Raw genomic sequence first — 13,786 nt, 5'->3', positions numbered from 1 at the left:
ACTCTAATATATAATCTATTCTCAGTTCTAATTTGTCACTGATCAAAAACTATACATTAGTAGTCCTTTAATTAATGTGGTGTTAAAATTATTAATACACCTAATTAATAAAATAAGTGTTCTCATACAGAAAAAGCGCATAACTAGAACTAAATACCGCTAACCATGCTACCACGATCTACCTATTGGGACCGTATAGAAAATACACTTAACCTTCAATTCAGTAAGGGGTCTCACCTCATTGGGAATCAAACCTTAAAGAGCCCCCACTCTAAATACACCTAATTTATAGAGTACAGAATCTCACACATAACAGTTCTTTATGTGAATGTTTTTAGAACTATGGGGAATGTAGGGAACTTGGGAATTCATGTATTTTGTTTGTTTGTCCTTTATTTTTGCACACATATGAAAGTTACATATTGGGGGATATTCACTTGTCCTAAAGAAGGTGGTGGAAGGACTTTGAAAGACACAACTTGGATTGCTGGACCCTTTTTAACTGGCCTAAAATAGAATAGAGACTGAGTACACAAATCAATTAGCCAGACTATACCAAACTTGGGACAGCCTAACATAAAAGACTAGGGTGGATGTCTTGTGTTTTGTCTCCCAGATGTTGTGTTTTGTTTCCCAGATGTATTGTTTTTATTAACTTTCTTGCAGCAGCTCTCTGCCGGTTTTTTAATTGTGGTTTTTATCTTTGTATTTATCTGGGATTATTTATTAAATAATTTTCTAGTTTATTACTTTATTGAGACTGATATTGGAGTGAATGCGTGTTTGAAGTAGTGTATTGAGTGGTGGATAGTCTTTTGTTCCCCCTGGAGATATGTTTTCTTATCACTCTGTCACGGTGCCCTGTCCCAATGGGGTGATACGTTAAGTGGGGCCCTCTCTCCCTTTTTGGAACAAAAAGAGGAATTAGCCATCAAATGGGCTATTGAATCCCCCTGGTATTATCTCTAGGGATGGGAGTTCACACTATGTACCGCCCACACCCCCTTGGAGTGGATGTCCCAAAATAAAGGTAACAATGCTCACATATCACGATGGTTTTTGGCAATTCACTCCTTTCATTTTAAAACACATCATCAGGAGGGAAAGGAGCAAACTAATGCAGACCTTGTGTCCTGATACCCTCTGAATTAATTTCTTCCAGGGAAAAATGTGAAGTTGGAGAGATGTTTAAAGGACTCATACTGCTCGTCACCCTTAACTGTAAAAATGAACATTGATCCTCCTTTGTTCCTCCTGCTGCATCGTCGGAACCTACAGATAAAACAAAGGAAGGACATTAGAACAGAGGAGACGGAGCATACAGAAAAAACACTGCAAACATTAAGAACAGACTTCTCCTTTCAGGTGAAGTGGGTGTAGTATTTAGTGAAACAGAAAAAAGAGGCGAACAATGAAAACCCAGACCAGCAGAATCCAGGAAGTGATGCTAGGAGGAAGGGTGCCGAAGGAGCTCACCAGAATTGCGCTCGAGGAGGAGAGGAACCGGTTTGGTGGGAGACTGCAGCTCCCACTGGAGTGACGGATGAGAGGCCCGGAGAAGCCGACTCCACTGAGGATCCCCTGGAGACCTGATGCGAGGACTGGTCGACGCCGCCCAAGGACGCCCAAAAGCCAGCCACAATTCAGAAGAGTGGTGGCAAGTGTAGTGACTGACCCGGGATGGGGAAGCTCGTGAAAGCATGTGGTGATTCTTTTTTTAGTTCAATTAGATAAAGTTGTTCTTTTTGTACTGTGATCACGGGGGTGTTGCACTAATCCTTTGGTTCTCTTTACCTTTCTGCCATTACAGTCACTAAAGACTTGTTTAAATTAGGGACACCGAAGTCCCTTGGTTGGGGGTCATATATCCATACCTTCCCATGCTGTATCACTGAAGGGGACATATAAGAAAGAGGCACCACCATGAGATATTCCTAGATCACTAGGAAACCCATTTATTTGTCTACTCTAATCCTTGCAACACACTAAAGGTGTGAGGCCCTTCGAGGGATAAAGGCACAAAGGCATTAGAAATCACAGCAGTCTCCCTTAGGGCGCTGGGAGGGAACCACCTCCTAGGACCTGTGGAAAAGAAAGAAAGAAAGAAAGAAAGAAAGAAAGAAAGAAAGAAAGAAAGAAAGTCTTATCACATGCTATCAGGTTGAAGGATGACAACCAACTAGCAGCACTAGATACCTAAGGAATATCAATCCATACTCTGTTTTTGTTTGTACATCGTACCAATAAAAGCCTAGATATGTAAATCCGAGATATGTAAATCAGCTAAGCCTCCTAGGTCTTATTTCCGCCTGCCCCCTTACAGGAAAAGACCCCTCCCCACCCCCCCACACACATTTTGAAGGCAAATCGCTGCCGGATTTCACTCACATCAGTACTGTGATTTCTATACTTATGATCTGTGTACTTTGCAGCTGAATTTACTTATGGCGTGTTCTATGTAACTGCTGTTCAATTCCTTACTTAAACCTTTGAACAACAACCCTTGTCTGTTATTTTTCCAAGAATATGTATCACCTGCTACGATGCTTAATCAATTGACTGAAAGTGAGGGCTCTAGTCAGGGAGCCCCAAAGCTCGTGTCGGGACTTCGCCGCTCCTGGTCGATGGCGCGCTCTACGACTTGGATTTTAGGTTACTTTTGCTCGCTTACAATTTGATATGTGAGCTGGGATGGGATGTACTCAAGTCATGCAATGGATGTATTTACCTCAGTTTGACGTGTGAAGAATGTTGTTTTTCAAGTTCCCTATCTGTTCTATGCTGGAAGTTGTTTTGAAACACCAGGCAGAGCAACTGTGTCTGCCTCCACTTACGTACTGTTCTGAAGGTCATTTTGAAATACTGGGCAGAGGAACTGTGTCTGCGCCGACTTAAACGTATTTCTCCTCTAAAGCATTCATACTGCAATCCCAGGATTTTCACTCCATGCTTCTAGACATATTCTGCTTCCCACTTCTTGCTTGAAGATACGTTGGCCCTGATTAGAGTTAGGATAAAGTCCATGCAGCGACTCACAGTGACCGACATTTCCATTACCAGTTAGTATCCCTGAATGGAGTCCCGCCTATTGAGAGTGAGAGAGCGTAGCTTATATAATCTATATTAACATGAAATGTTTATGAATTAGTGTGTGATGCTGCCGCATAGAAACTATAATAATAGTAATTTTGCTTAGACGTGCGCTTGAATTGTGACCACGATGAGTGGCCACCAATGTAGACGCGAACTAATAATGATAATCAAAATGTTTATATTACGTTTAAATAAGTTTATACTAACATTTGCGTTATTAAATCTGTACTGAAAACCTCATAGGCCTTAAGTTAGCATGAGCCGAATCTTAGCTGCCTGGCTCTCATATTAAAAGCATTTTTCTATTTTCCAGTGTGCTGACTCACAAGGGGCCATGACCCTGTTTATTCTTTTTCTTCAACTTGGAAGATGAATGTAACCATGTTAGATCCGTTCTAACCATCTCCCCTCGTCCACAGACTAAGGGGGTTATTCCAACTTTGGAGGAAGTGGTAATACGTCCCAAAAGTGACGGTAAAGTGACGGATATACCACCAGCCGTATTACGAGTCCATTATATCCTATGGAACTCGTAATACGACTGGTGGTAAATCCGTCACATTTGGGACGGATTACCACCTCCTCCAAAGTTGGAATAACCCCCTAAATGTTAAAAGTGAATTGAAACAATGTAGATTAATGTAATGTACAAGATCATTCAAACCGGTGAAGACAATGAAACTTCTGACCAAAAGATGTGCAAAGAATTACAGAAAGATGAAATCATACCGGACGCGCCACCTCTGAAGATATCGAACAGGACAACCAATCAGAGACTTGTAAATCAATATGGGGGTGAAGAGTTAGATTACCTAATGTGCTTTATGATAGGTTAAAGATAGTGGGATATAGCAAATGTCCAATAGAATTTTGGGGGGATGTACCTCGAAAAAGGGATAAAAACCCATGTCACAGGGAGTAATTTAGGTGGGTTAGGGAATGCTATTGATTTTATCCAGAAACTCTGTCACTCAGGGGGTCATTCTGACCCTGGCGGTAAATACCGCCAGGGCGGAGGTTGGCGGTAGCACCGCCAACAGGCTGGCAGTGCTCCGCCGGGCATTCTGACCGCGGCGGTACAGCCGCGGCCAGAAGTGGAAAGCCGGTGGTGTACCGCCGACTTTCCGCTGCCCATGGGAATCCGCCATGGGGATTCTGACACCCCATACCGCCATCCTGTTCCTGGCGGTTCGCCCGCCAGGAACAGGATGGCGGTATGGGGTGTCGAGGGGCCCCTGGGGGCCCCTGCAGTGCCCATGCCCGTAAGAGGGCCCCACAAAGATTTTCACTGTCTGCTATGCAGACAGTGAACATCGCGACGGGTGCCACTGCACCCGTCGCACCCCTTCAACTCCGCCGGCTCAATTGACGGGGCTTTCCCGCTGGGCCGGCCGGCGGTCTTCTGGCGGTCACCCGCCAGCCCTGCGGGAAAGCCAGAATGACCGCCGCGGTCTTTCGGCGGGAACCGCTTGGCGGGCGGCGACCGCCGACCGCCGCGGTCAGAATCACCCCCTCAGTTTGGTGACTTGGTGGGTTTACTTAAAACCATCCTCGCACTTAGATTGTCCATTTTACACTTTACCTCCTTATGAGGAGAGTGCCCTTTTGCCCCAGAGCTGAGTTCTGACTGATGGCGATTTGACTTATGTCCTGAAGACGAAGACTGAACCTGTGTGCTGATCTAATCCTTGGAGGGTAATTATGACAATGCAATTGCAATTTGTCTGTTTGCTTTTCCTTTCTAGGTACCAACTGCTTGCTTTTGACAGAGACCTTAGATAGATGTTTTCCAAATTGGTGTTCTAAATTGTTTTGCATGAAGCCCAACATGCGAATGCTAATCAATGGTTAGGACGGGTGTTCGTCAAACTGACGCAAATAGACAAACGACCAAGATTATGCTTTGTTGAACTGACGCGTTATTGACACTCTGCTAAAATTGATCTATGTTCACGCTGTGTTATGTTCTGATGTTTGTGATTCTCGCCTTCATGAAAGCTTATCAAAGTTGCCATATTGTGACTATGCTATTATGTTACTTGGTGTTGAGATTAACACATTTGCTAATAGACTGTAATTAATAGGGAATAAAACTCATAAAATTCTACTAAACAAAGTGTGGTTATTCATGGCTGAAAGGTCATGGTAGGGTCTTTGAATTGATTAATGACTTTGACTAAGGTGAAATGCATTGTCGTGGTAAATATTGATGATATTATCGATGTATTGATTGATATATTGATTAGCTATCTCGTCCTAAGGTGTCTCTCAACTGGGTCAAAAGATTCATTGGCCTAAAACGAGTCCTGAGGTGTAATAAAATATCATAAAGGGACGCATTAGCAAGAGTTAGACCCCTTTGAAAGGGGAATACTTGTGCAGATATGCAATTATTGTGCGGAATTCTGCACGTAGTCAAGGGTTGAATGCTCTGACAGGTGGTAAATAGGAGCAGTGGCTTTCCTGTGGGACAGGGAGCTGTGGGGAAATGCAAAGAGAAGGGAGAGTAAGAGAAGACACATTTTGGCTGGGGAGAGATTTGCATGCTTCCTTTTTGCCAAAGTAAAACTTTTCATGGAGCAGCGGACAAGGCTAAACTAATAATGTAGCCAAGGTTTCATGCAATTTCACCAGCCGGCAAAAGTAGATCTTTTTTCCTGCAGCTGTGAAAAATGGATGCGGGAACACCACCAGTTGTAATCACGTGGAGGAGAATTTCCACCGTCCGGTTTATAATCACAGCCATTCTAATCGGTGACAAGCTGTGACTGACTGTGAGTCCAGGCCCACGTTTACATTTGCTTCTGACATAATGTTGTTCCTCCCTAAAGGAGACAAGTATTACGTTTACTCTTTAGGGGGATTTGCATCCTTTCGTCTTTCCTCCTCTGCTCTATATATATATATTTTTTTATTAATTATGAAATCATTCTTGACTTATTTAAAGCAACAACAGTTGACCAGGGAGCAGTGTTTATTTTGTGTGCTTTGTGTTTGAATGCTATCGTGTGAGTTCTCAGAGCCATGTCACCTTTGTAGAGAGCCTAGTTTGCTCGCTCACGTTTGCCTACCAAGAGTCAAGTCCTGCTGCAAGATCTGTAGCCTCTCGGTACAGAGGTTCCAAAGTTACCCAGCCCTGGTAGCCAGGAGAGTTACACAATCTTATGGTAACAGAGTCCTTGATTTACGTAAGTTCTTCATGCCCTGGGTATCCTACAACACACAGGCAACTTGGCAGCAGTACAAGCACTAGGCTGCTGCTCATACGCACCTGAAAGTTGCTACTGATGGTTAGAGATCTCTGTGGCATATTGTACCCAGTTGTCATGGCTATATTTAGGGAATTTAGTCAATTTCGGGGGCCACAATGCACACGGATGATCAAAGAGTGCAAGGAAATGCTCATTACAGCACCTCGAGAGGAGGAAGCTGCAAGCCTGACAATAGTTAGACTCACGGGTCACATCTTTCCTGTAAGTGCAGTGTTTCTTGTCACTTAGGAATACCATGTGGAAACAACAGGTGTCTCCTTGAAGGATCACTGATTGCAGGAAAATCCTAGGCAGAGATTTGTGGAGGATCCAGGGACTACAAAATCTGCACTGGAGTAGATAAGAACTGAATTCAGCAACAGAAGAATTCCAGGACATTGAGCAGGGTGCCAAGAGATGATGCAACAATTCCAGCACATGTAGCAAGATTCCAGGAAATTGAACATGAAAACATAGGAAGCCAGTTCAAATCACCAGGAGAGAAATCCCACCACCACAGTTGGTGCAGCATTTGTGACACATCATACTGAGGGTTCCAGCTTCATTTATAGGAGGAACAGGAAGTAGGTGAAAGTGGAAGCAAGAAGTGCCATACAAGAAGTGGTGCAACCACGTTAGGTTGTGTTGCGACAGTATGAAAGACTGCAGAGGGGACCATGATAGTTTAAGAGGAACCAAAAGTGTCAGTTCTGTTTCTTTATGGAGCCATCTTTTGAAAAAAATATCTTACATCCATTGACTGAAAAGGAAATTCAGAAAAAGTGCGGGAAATTGAACTATAAGTAAGGGAACAGTTAATGTAGTGTTTAGCACCCTAGGAGTTGGAAGAATGTACAGAATGAGTCAAGAGTGGTTCCCAGAAAGAGTGGCATGTGCATGCTGGAGCAAACATAGGAGCCTGCCTCCCACACTATGCCAGGAGTGGGGAGACTGCTGGGGTCTGTGGACCGCGGTTGGAGGAAGATCTGCATTGTCTGCACCACATAACAATGCCAAGATTAGGTTTACCTTTTGTGCCACTCCCTTATCAATTTCCCCCTTATGTATTGGATGCATCTTTGTGCTTTCCAAGACGTGATGAGTGTTTTAATATCATCTGTTTCTCATCCCATTAGGGGCTGAGAGTTTTTCTAGGATATTAGGTTATTTTCCATAGGGGCATTCAATTGAATCCTAGGTTTCCCCACAGTAATCGAAGTGTGTTCCATTCAGTCATAGTTTCTTCCTAAGGGGTTGGAGTCTTCACTTTAGTTTCAGATTGTAGCAATAGGCGCTTCTACGCCAGGGCCCTGAAGGCTTCACGTAGAGTGCATGGTGCTTCCTATTTCGTTCTAGCGTATCCCAAAAGGATACAGATACTGAGTGCTACAAATCAGTTCCTATGTGTTTATGAGTTTATTGAGTGGACTGGGTGTATCACATTCATGATGACAATGAGGATATTAGATCTATAGAATTTTCAGTGACCCAACAACGGTCTTAAATCTCAATAATTAATACTGTAATATCAGCAATAATAGATATATCTTATAGCTGTGAAACAGAATTAGTGTCAGGTTCTTACATAAAGTTGCAGACAACTTGTTCCATGCCTTAGGGGTAAGTAAAGAAGGTTCTGGCACTATGAAAGGATGTTGGCCTTCCTCCTCTGAAAAAATGATATTACAACAAAGAAGAAGACAGTAGTGTGCATGATGGCACCTACCAGTGTAAATGAGACTGCAAACATTAGGTCCAGAACTGTTGAGCAGAGACCCAAAAACTGGATCTTTTGCCAGATCATCAAAATATTTAAATACATGTTCTCTGTATGGAGCCCGTGTTCCCTATTTGATGATCTAACACAAGTTGCGCAGTCACATTGTTAATGAATACCAGCTTCGCCTAGGTAAAGAGGATTCCTGTGGACTAGGTGGGATACTGTTAGCATCTTGGCAACATTTTTTTACTGACAAATCTTCAACAGAGGAAACAAGCTATGTTAATTTAGTAATGTGTGTACCTATGAAAGAACAACTATCAGCTGTGATTCTCAAACTATGGACTATTAGGTAAGAGTGAGCACAGAGCCCACCTCAAACAACCACCATGGACCAGTCAAGAGAGAGGTAGCTTCCCTTGGAAAAAAGAACCATCTGTCTTTTCGTTGCTGAGTTTCAAAGAGTTTATTCCCATCATTTCAACAGCAGTGACACGACACCTGTTAAGCATCCTTGGGTAGGCTCCAGCACATTATCAAAGTGAAAAATGAACTGCGTATCATCTGCATAACAGAAAAAGAAATCTAAGGCTGAAATCAAGAAGTGAAGTGGGAAATCAACATTAAAGAGAATAGGACTAAGGGACTATCCCTGAGTTATGCTATAAATCAAAGGGCAAAAAGAAAAAAATAAAGATGGGTCGATACAGGCTAATACTCAGTCCTTCACCATAATAGTAAAAATGTTTTTGTAAGAAAGTGGAATGAGAGTCAGTGGTGAATTGCAGGAAAGTAGCCTCTCTTTAGCATGGTTACCACTGCTTTTTGCCTGTTTGTCAGTGTATTTGACCGTGTTCACTGGGATCCTGCTAACCAGGACCCCAGTGATTATGCTCTCTCCCTCCAAACATGGTTACTTGAACCACTTACACCCCACATTTGGCATACTGGTGCCCCCATGTCAGTGCCTAGTATATGGTACCCAGGGCATTGGGATACCAGAGGATCCACATGGGCTGCAGCATGTTTTATGTCACCCATGGGGACCCCATGGAAAGTGTATCTGCAGGCCTGCCATTCCAACCTGCATGAAAGGGTGCACACACCTTTTTCACAGCAGGTCACTACACCAGGTCACTATAAGTCACCCCTATGACATGCCCTTTTAGCCCAGAGGGCTAGCACTAGCAGAGGTGCCCCCACGAACTCCAGTTTCATTTTCCTGGACTTCGTGAGTGCGGGGATGCCATTTTATGCATGTACTGGACATACGTCCAGCTACATAATGGTAACTCCGAACTTAGGCATGTTTGGTATCAAACATGTTGGAATCATGCCCCAATATTGTTGCCAGTGTTTGAAGTGTGATTCCATGCACTATGGGGGCTCCTTAGAGAAGTATTGCCCCTACCAGCATTCTGGGGTTTTCCGGGCAGCCCAAGCTGCTTCCACCCCTCAGACAGGTTTCTGCCTTCCTGCTACTTGAACAGCTCAAGACCAGGAAGGCAGAACAAAGGATTTCCTTTGGGAGAGGGGGTTAACACCCTCTCCCTTTGGAAATAGGTGTTACATGGCTAGGGAAGGGTAGCCTCTCCAAGCCACTGGTATGCTTTGAAGGGCACATTTGGTGCCCTCTGTGCATTAACCAGTCTGCACCGATTCAGGGACCCCCCCCCCACCAGTCCCTGCTCTGGTGCAAAACTAGACAATGGAAAGGGGAGTGACCACTCCCCTGTCCATCACCACACCAGGTGCCCAGAGCTCCTCCTGAGGGTCCCTGGTTTCTGCCATCTTCAATCCAAGGTTGGCAGGGACCCTTGGGAGTATCTGAGTGTCCAGGTCCAGCAGGTGATGTCAGAGCACCCTCCTGATAGATGGTCACATCGCTAGGTGACCAATCCCCCTTTCAGGGCTATTTAGTGACTGGGTCCTGGGCGGGTCCTCCAATTCGGCTTGCAAGATTCCAGCAGGACTCCTCTGCAACCTCTACTTTGACTTCTAGCCACTGGAACCGCGACTGGACCCTCCAGGAACCGATAATCTGCATCCACGATGAAGACTCTGCTTGCAACATTGTTTCCACGGCTCCTTCCAGCTTCTGCAACATTTCCCAGGCTGTGCATCCTGTGAGGGCAGCAAGTCTTCAGTCTGCACGAGACGGAAGAAGGAATCTCCCTTGGAGTGAAGGAGTCACTTCCCTGCATCCGCAGGCACCAACTGCAACAATGACCGGCTGTGTGAATCTCCTCTCATCCTGAGCTGCATGGATCCTGCATCACGGGTGGTGGTCCAAAGTAGTCCTCTTGGTCCTGTCTGCCAACTGGCCATTTTTGGTGTAGGTAAGCCCTTGCCATCCCTTGCAGGGCATTTCCCCGTGCACCGCATCTCCTGCAGCTACCAAGGCCTGTTGGCATCTTCTCCAAGGGATCTTCAGGCTCTGTGTAGCCCCAGCACTCCTTCCTGCAATGCACAGCCTTCTGCGTGCCTCTCCTGCAGCGTGGGTCCCTTCTCCAGTTGTGCTGCGTGGGCTCCTCTTCGACTCTTGGTTCCACCTTGTCAATATTCTCCATCTGAAATGGAGCAGATCAAAGGATCAGCATGGTTAAAAACAAAAGAGGAACCACATATTGACTCTAAAGCTTTGAAGTGGATAACGGCAAATTAGGCATCCCAGAGAGAACTTTAAAATGCTTTCAGAGACCAATCTAATGGTCTTCATGGCACAATAGGTGTAACAAAACCTGATTTGGTATTTCTGATCATCTTGAAAGTGAATTCTTGCCTACTGAGAGATAATGCAGTACGTGTTGGAAGAGACGTGGGAGTAGACAGTGAAGGAAATACTACAGGCAGAAGATGTCAGAAAACCTATTCTAATTTCCCCCGTTTTAGAATGGAATGTTCTGCGTTGTCTGAGTAGAAAGTATGTGATGTAGGAAATGGTGGTAAAGCAGCAGCGAGGAGCAAATGTTTCAACATAACGAGGACCTCCCTGGTAGCATTGTGACCACTAATGATTGTACTATCTTACTAATTACCAAGATCACTCCTAATTTTCTTTTTCTTTTTCCTTTGCGTGGTAAGATAAAAATAACCTGCCCTGAAATATTTGACTTTTCAATGTATTCAGATTCTTTACATGCCTTTTTTAATAAAAATAAAAAAAAAGCCACATATCCTCATTGAAGCACTGTGCTCAAAGAGCAAAATCGTTTGGCAGTGATTTTTTAAGAGGGCAGACCTGATGGAGTAAATATATATTCCAGATGTTAAAGCCAAACTGGAACACTCGGAAATCAGAAACATGTCTGTTGCCAGCTTTGGTCAAATCTGCAGGCAATTTTTCATCCGTAAATTTGATCGTGTCTGGCTTACAATACGGTCTTCTGGTGTTTTACCACGCTCATCCTTTGGCAGGTCCTTGGTAACTGACTGCAAGCAAAATGCAGAAAAAAAGTGGATAAGAGAGACTCACGATCAAAAGTGCAAGCGTGGGAGAGATAATAAAGAGCAGAGAGTGAACAGGGGAAGAAGTAGGAATAAACAAGTGCCAGAAAGTAAAAGGGAAGGTATAGGACATAGATGAAAGATCAGAAAGTACAAAATGATTAAGTAGCAGAAAGGAGAAAGACTGAGCTTTGGCGCTTCTGTGTGTGACTGGAGCACACACAGAAGTACCAAAGCGCCTTTAGAGATTGTTTCTGTGCAGAAAGGAACACCTTTCCGCACATAAACAATCACACCCCTCAAAACAGACATCCTTGCACAACGGTGCAAGGATGCCTGATTTGGCACTGGCAGCTAAATTTGGCACCAGCGCAGGGGAAAACACAGGGGTGCGCTGTATTCCCTTAAATACAGCTCGTCCCTGCGTTTCTAAAGTGACGTTGCGCGGCGCTGCCAATTTTGGCACAGCACCGCGCGGTGCCACTTTTCTTTAAATCTGGCCCTGAGTGCTGAAAGAATAGGTGGAAGGAGTGGGGCGACATGGTAAAGATTTAGGATAAGGGAGGGAAAAGGCCAGAACATACAGAGAAATGATGAGTGACACCAAAAGTAAAAGGGAAAGAGGAAAGGAAAGAGAGAAGGAGAGAAGAGAGTAGACGATGAAGGAATGAGACAAAACAGTCCATGGAAGAGGATCGAGGAGAAAAAAGTAGAGAGATTAAAAAGCAGAAGAGAAAGATGCATGAGTGATAACACAGGCAAGTGGTACCACAACTGTTGTTGAGGAATTTGTGTCCATTTACGTTTTTCTTCAGTTTATACAAAGTGCAATATGTGATTTTACACTTTAATACACATGTATACACTGACATAATGTTATTGTCTTTTAAAAAAGGTGTCCTAGGGTGTAAAGAAGTGTGCTTTCTAGGCTAAAGTTAGGATGTGAAAGCCATTTTTTTCCTAAAAAAAGGTGGCTGTCACCAGGGGCGGCTCCTCTATAAGGGCGGAGGAGCGTCAAACCCCCGCCAGCAGCAGCAGCTGCAAACCTTTTCCCAAAAAACGATCATTAACTGTGTTTATGATTGTTTTTTAGGGAAAGGGGTGGGGCCACGGGGTGACGAGCAATGAGGTGTGCACTCCCCCTCAGAGCACATGTGTGTTTGGCCGGCTGTCTCGGGCCGGCCAAACACACATGCGCACAGGGCTCTCTCCAGCCCAGCAACCCATTTGCTGGGCAACAGTGAGCCTGCACAGGCTCCCAGTCTGCCTGGGAGCGCCCTGGCTAGACGCTTCCAGCCAATCCTGATGCTGCTTTGAGCAATGTCAGGATTGGCCACAGGGAAGACTGGGAGCCTGTGCCTGCAGTCAACGAGGGACAGAGGTGCGGCGCGCGGCGGAGGAGGTAAGTATTAGTTTTTCTTAATTATTTTTCATTTCATTTAATTCTTCTCTCTCCCTGCATGCGTGCTGCCCCGCCCCTGCTGTTTAGCACGAGCTGTGACTGGGTGCCAACGTTCTCTCACATGCAGATTACACTGCTCGATGTTTCAGCAGCATATAGTCACACATATTTCCATTGCTATCGTTTATGCTGTTCTTGGTGAACCTTCCCTGGCTCGGCCATGAAACTATAACTGTTTCAAGGAGCTTCTGCTAGTTCACTGTACCATATTCATTTATAAGAAATATGCTGTTGTTTCTACAAATAGTTTGTTCTACCATCTCTAAATGGCATTAGCATAAAATGGGCAGAATATTATTCATGTAGTGGGATAGTGCTTAGGTGCTAAGACAATGTGGCATTGAATTTGATTGTACTGTCATTTGCTGAGAATTTAACTTTTTTCATCACATCGTAGCGATTCTGCAGTTCTGTTAATTTAATACGCAAAAATAATATATAAAATCTCTCGATTTTTGGGGGGTGAGCCAGAAGAAGTTCCTAAAGACTTAGATGCTCTTAGGGATGTTGTCGTTTTTGTCTTGATTTTGCTGTCCACTTGGGACTTAGACTAATTTTCTGATTTTAAACTTCTCCGTATTGCCCTAATCACTTAGAAACTTTATGGCATTGGCTCTGTATCACCTTGCTTTGCATTTGTAATAAAACCTTTACATCTTTCAGTTGATCACGAATTCAGTTACTGAGCGGTAACTGTAACAAAAAACTTTGTAGGAACATCTTCCTGGTGTCATCTGCGTGCCATGACTACAATCAGGCATGTCAATGCATTGGAAGAGCCAGATTTTGTAGTTTTGTAGCAGAGACTGATAA

The 13,786-nt window shown here is 44.2% G+C and overlaps 1 long non-coding RNA gene across 1 annotated transcript in view; it reads left to right on the top strand.

Annotated features, from left to right (window-relative positions):
• Positions 1 to 1,453: 1,453 nt before the first annotated feature.
• The window catches only part of LOC138287766 (uncharacterized), a 94,845-nt gene continuing 82,512 nt past the window's right edge, over positions 1,454 to 13,786 (top strand). Inside the window, exon 1 of the long non-coding RNA XR_011202272.1 lies at positions 1,454 to 1,705. This is a non-coding gene — a long non-coding RNA (uncharacterized lncRNA). The remainder of the gene's footprint in view (positions 1,706 to 13,786) is intronic.

The sequence above is a fragment of the Pleurodeles waltl genome, chromosome 4_1 (genome assembly GCF_031143425.1).
Source record: "Pleurodeles waltl isolate 20211129_DDA chromosome 4_1, aPleWal1.hap1.20221129, whole genome shotgun sequence".
In the NCBI taxonomy this organism is placed as follows: domain Eukaryota; kingdom Metazoa; phylum Chordata; class Amphibia; order Caudata; family Salamandridae; genus Pleurodeles; species Pleurodeles waltl.
The sequence above is the reverse complement of the archived record's forward strand: the minus strand, read 5'-3'. Positions and strand labels throughout refer to the sequence as shown.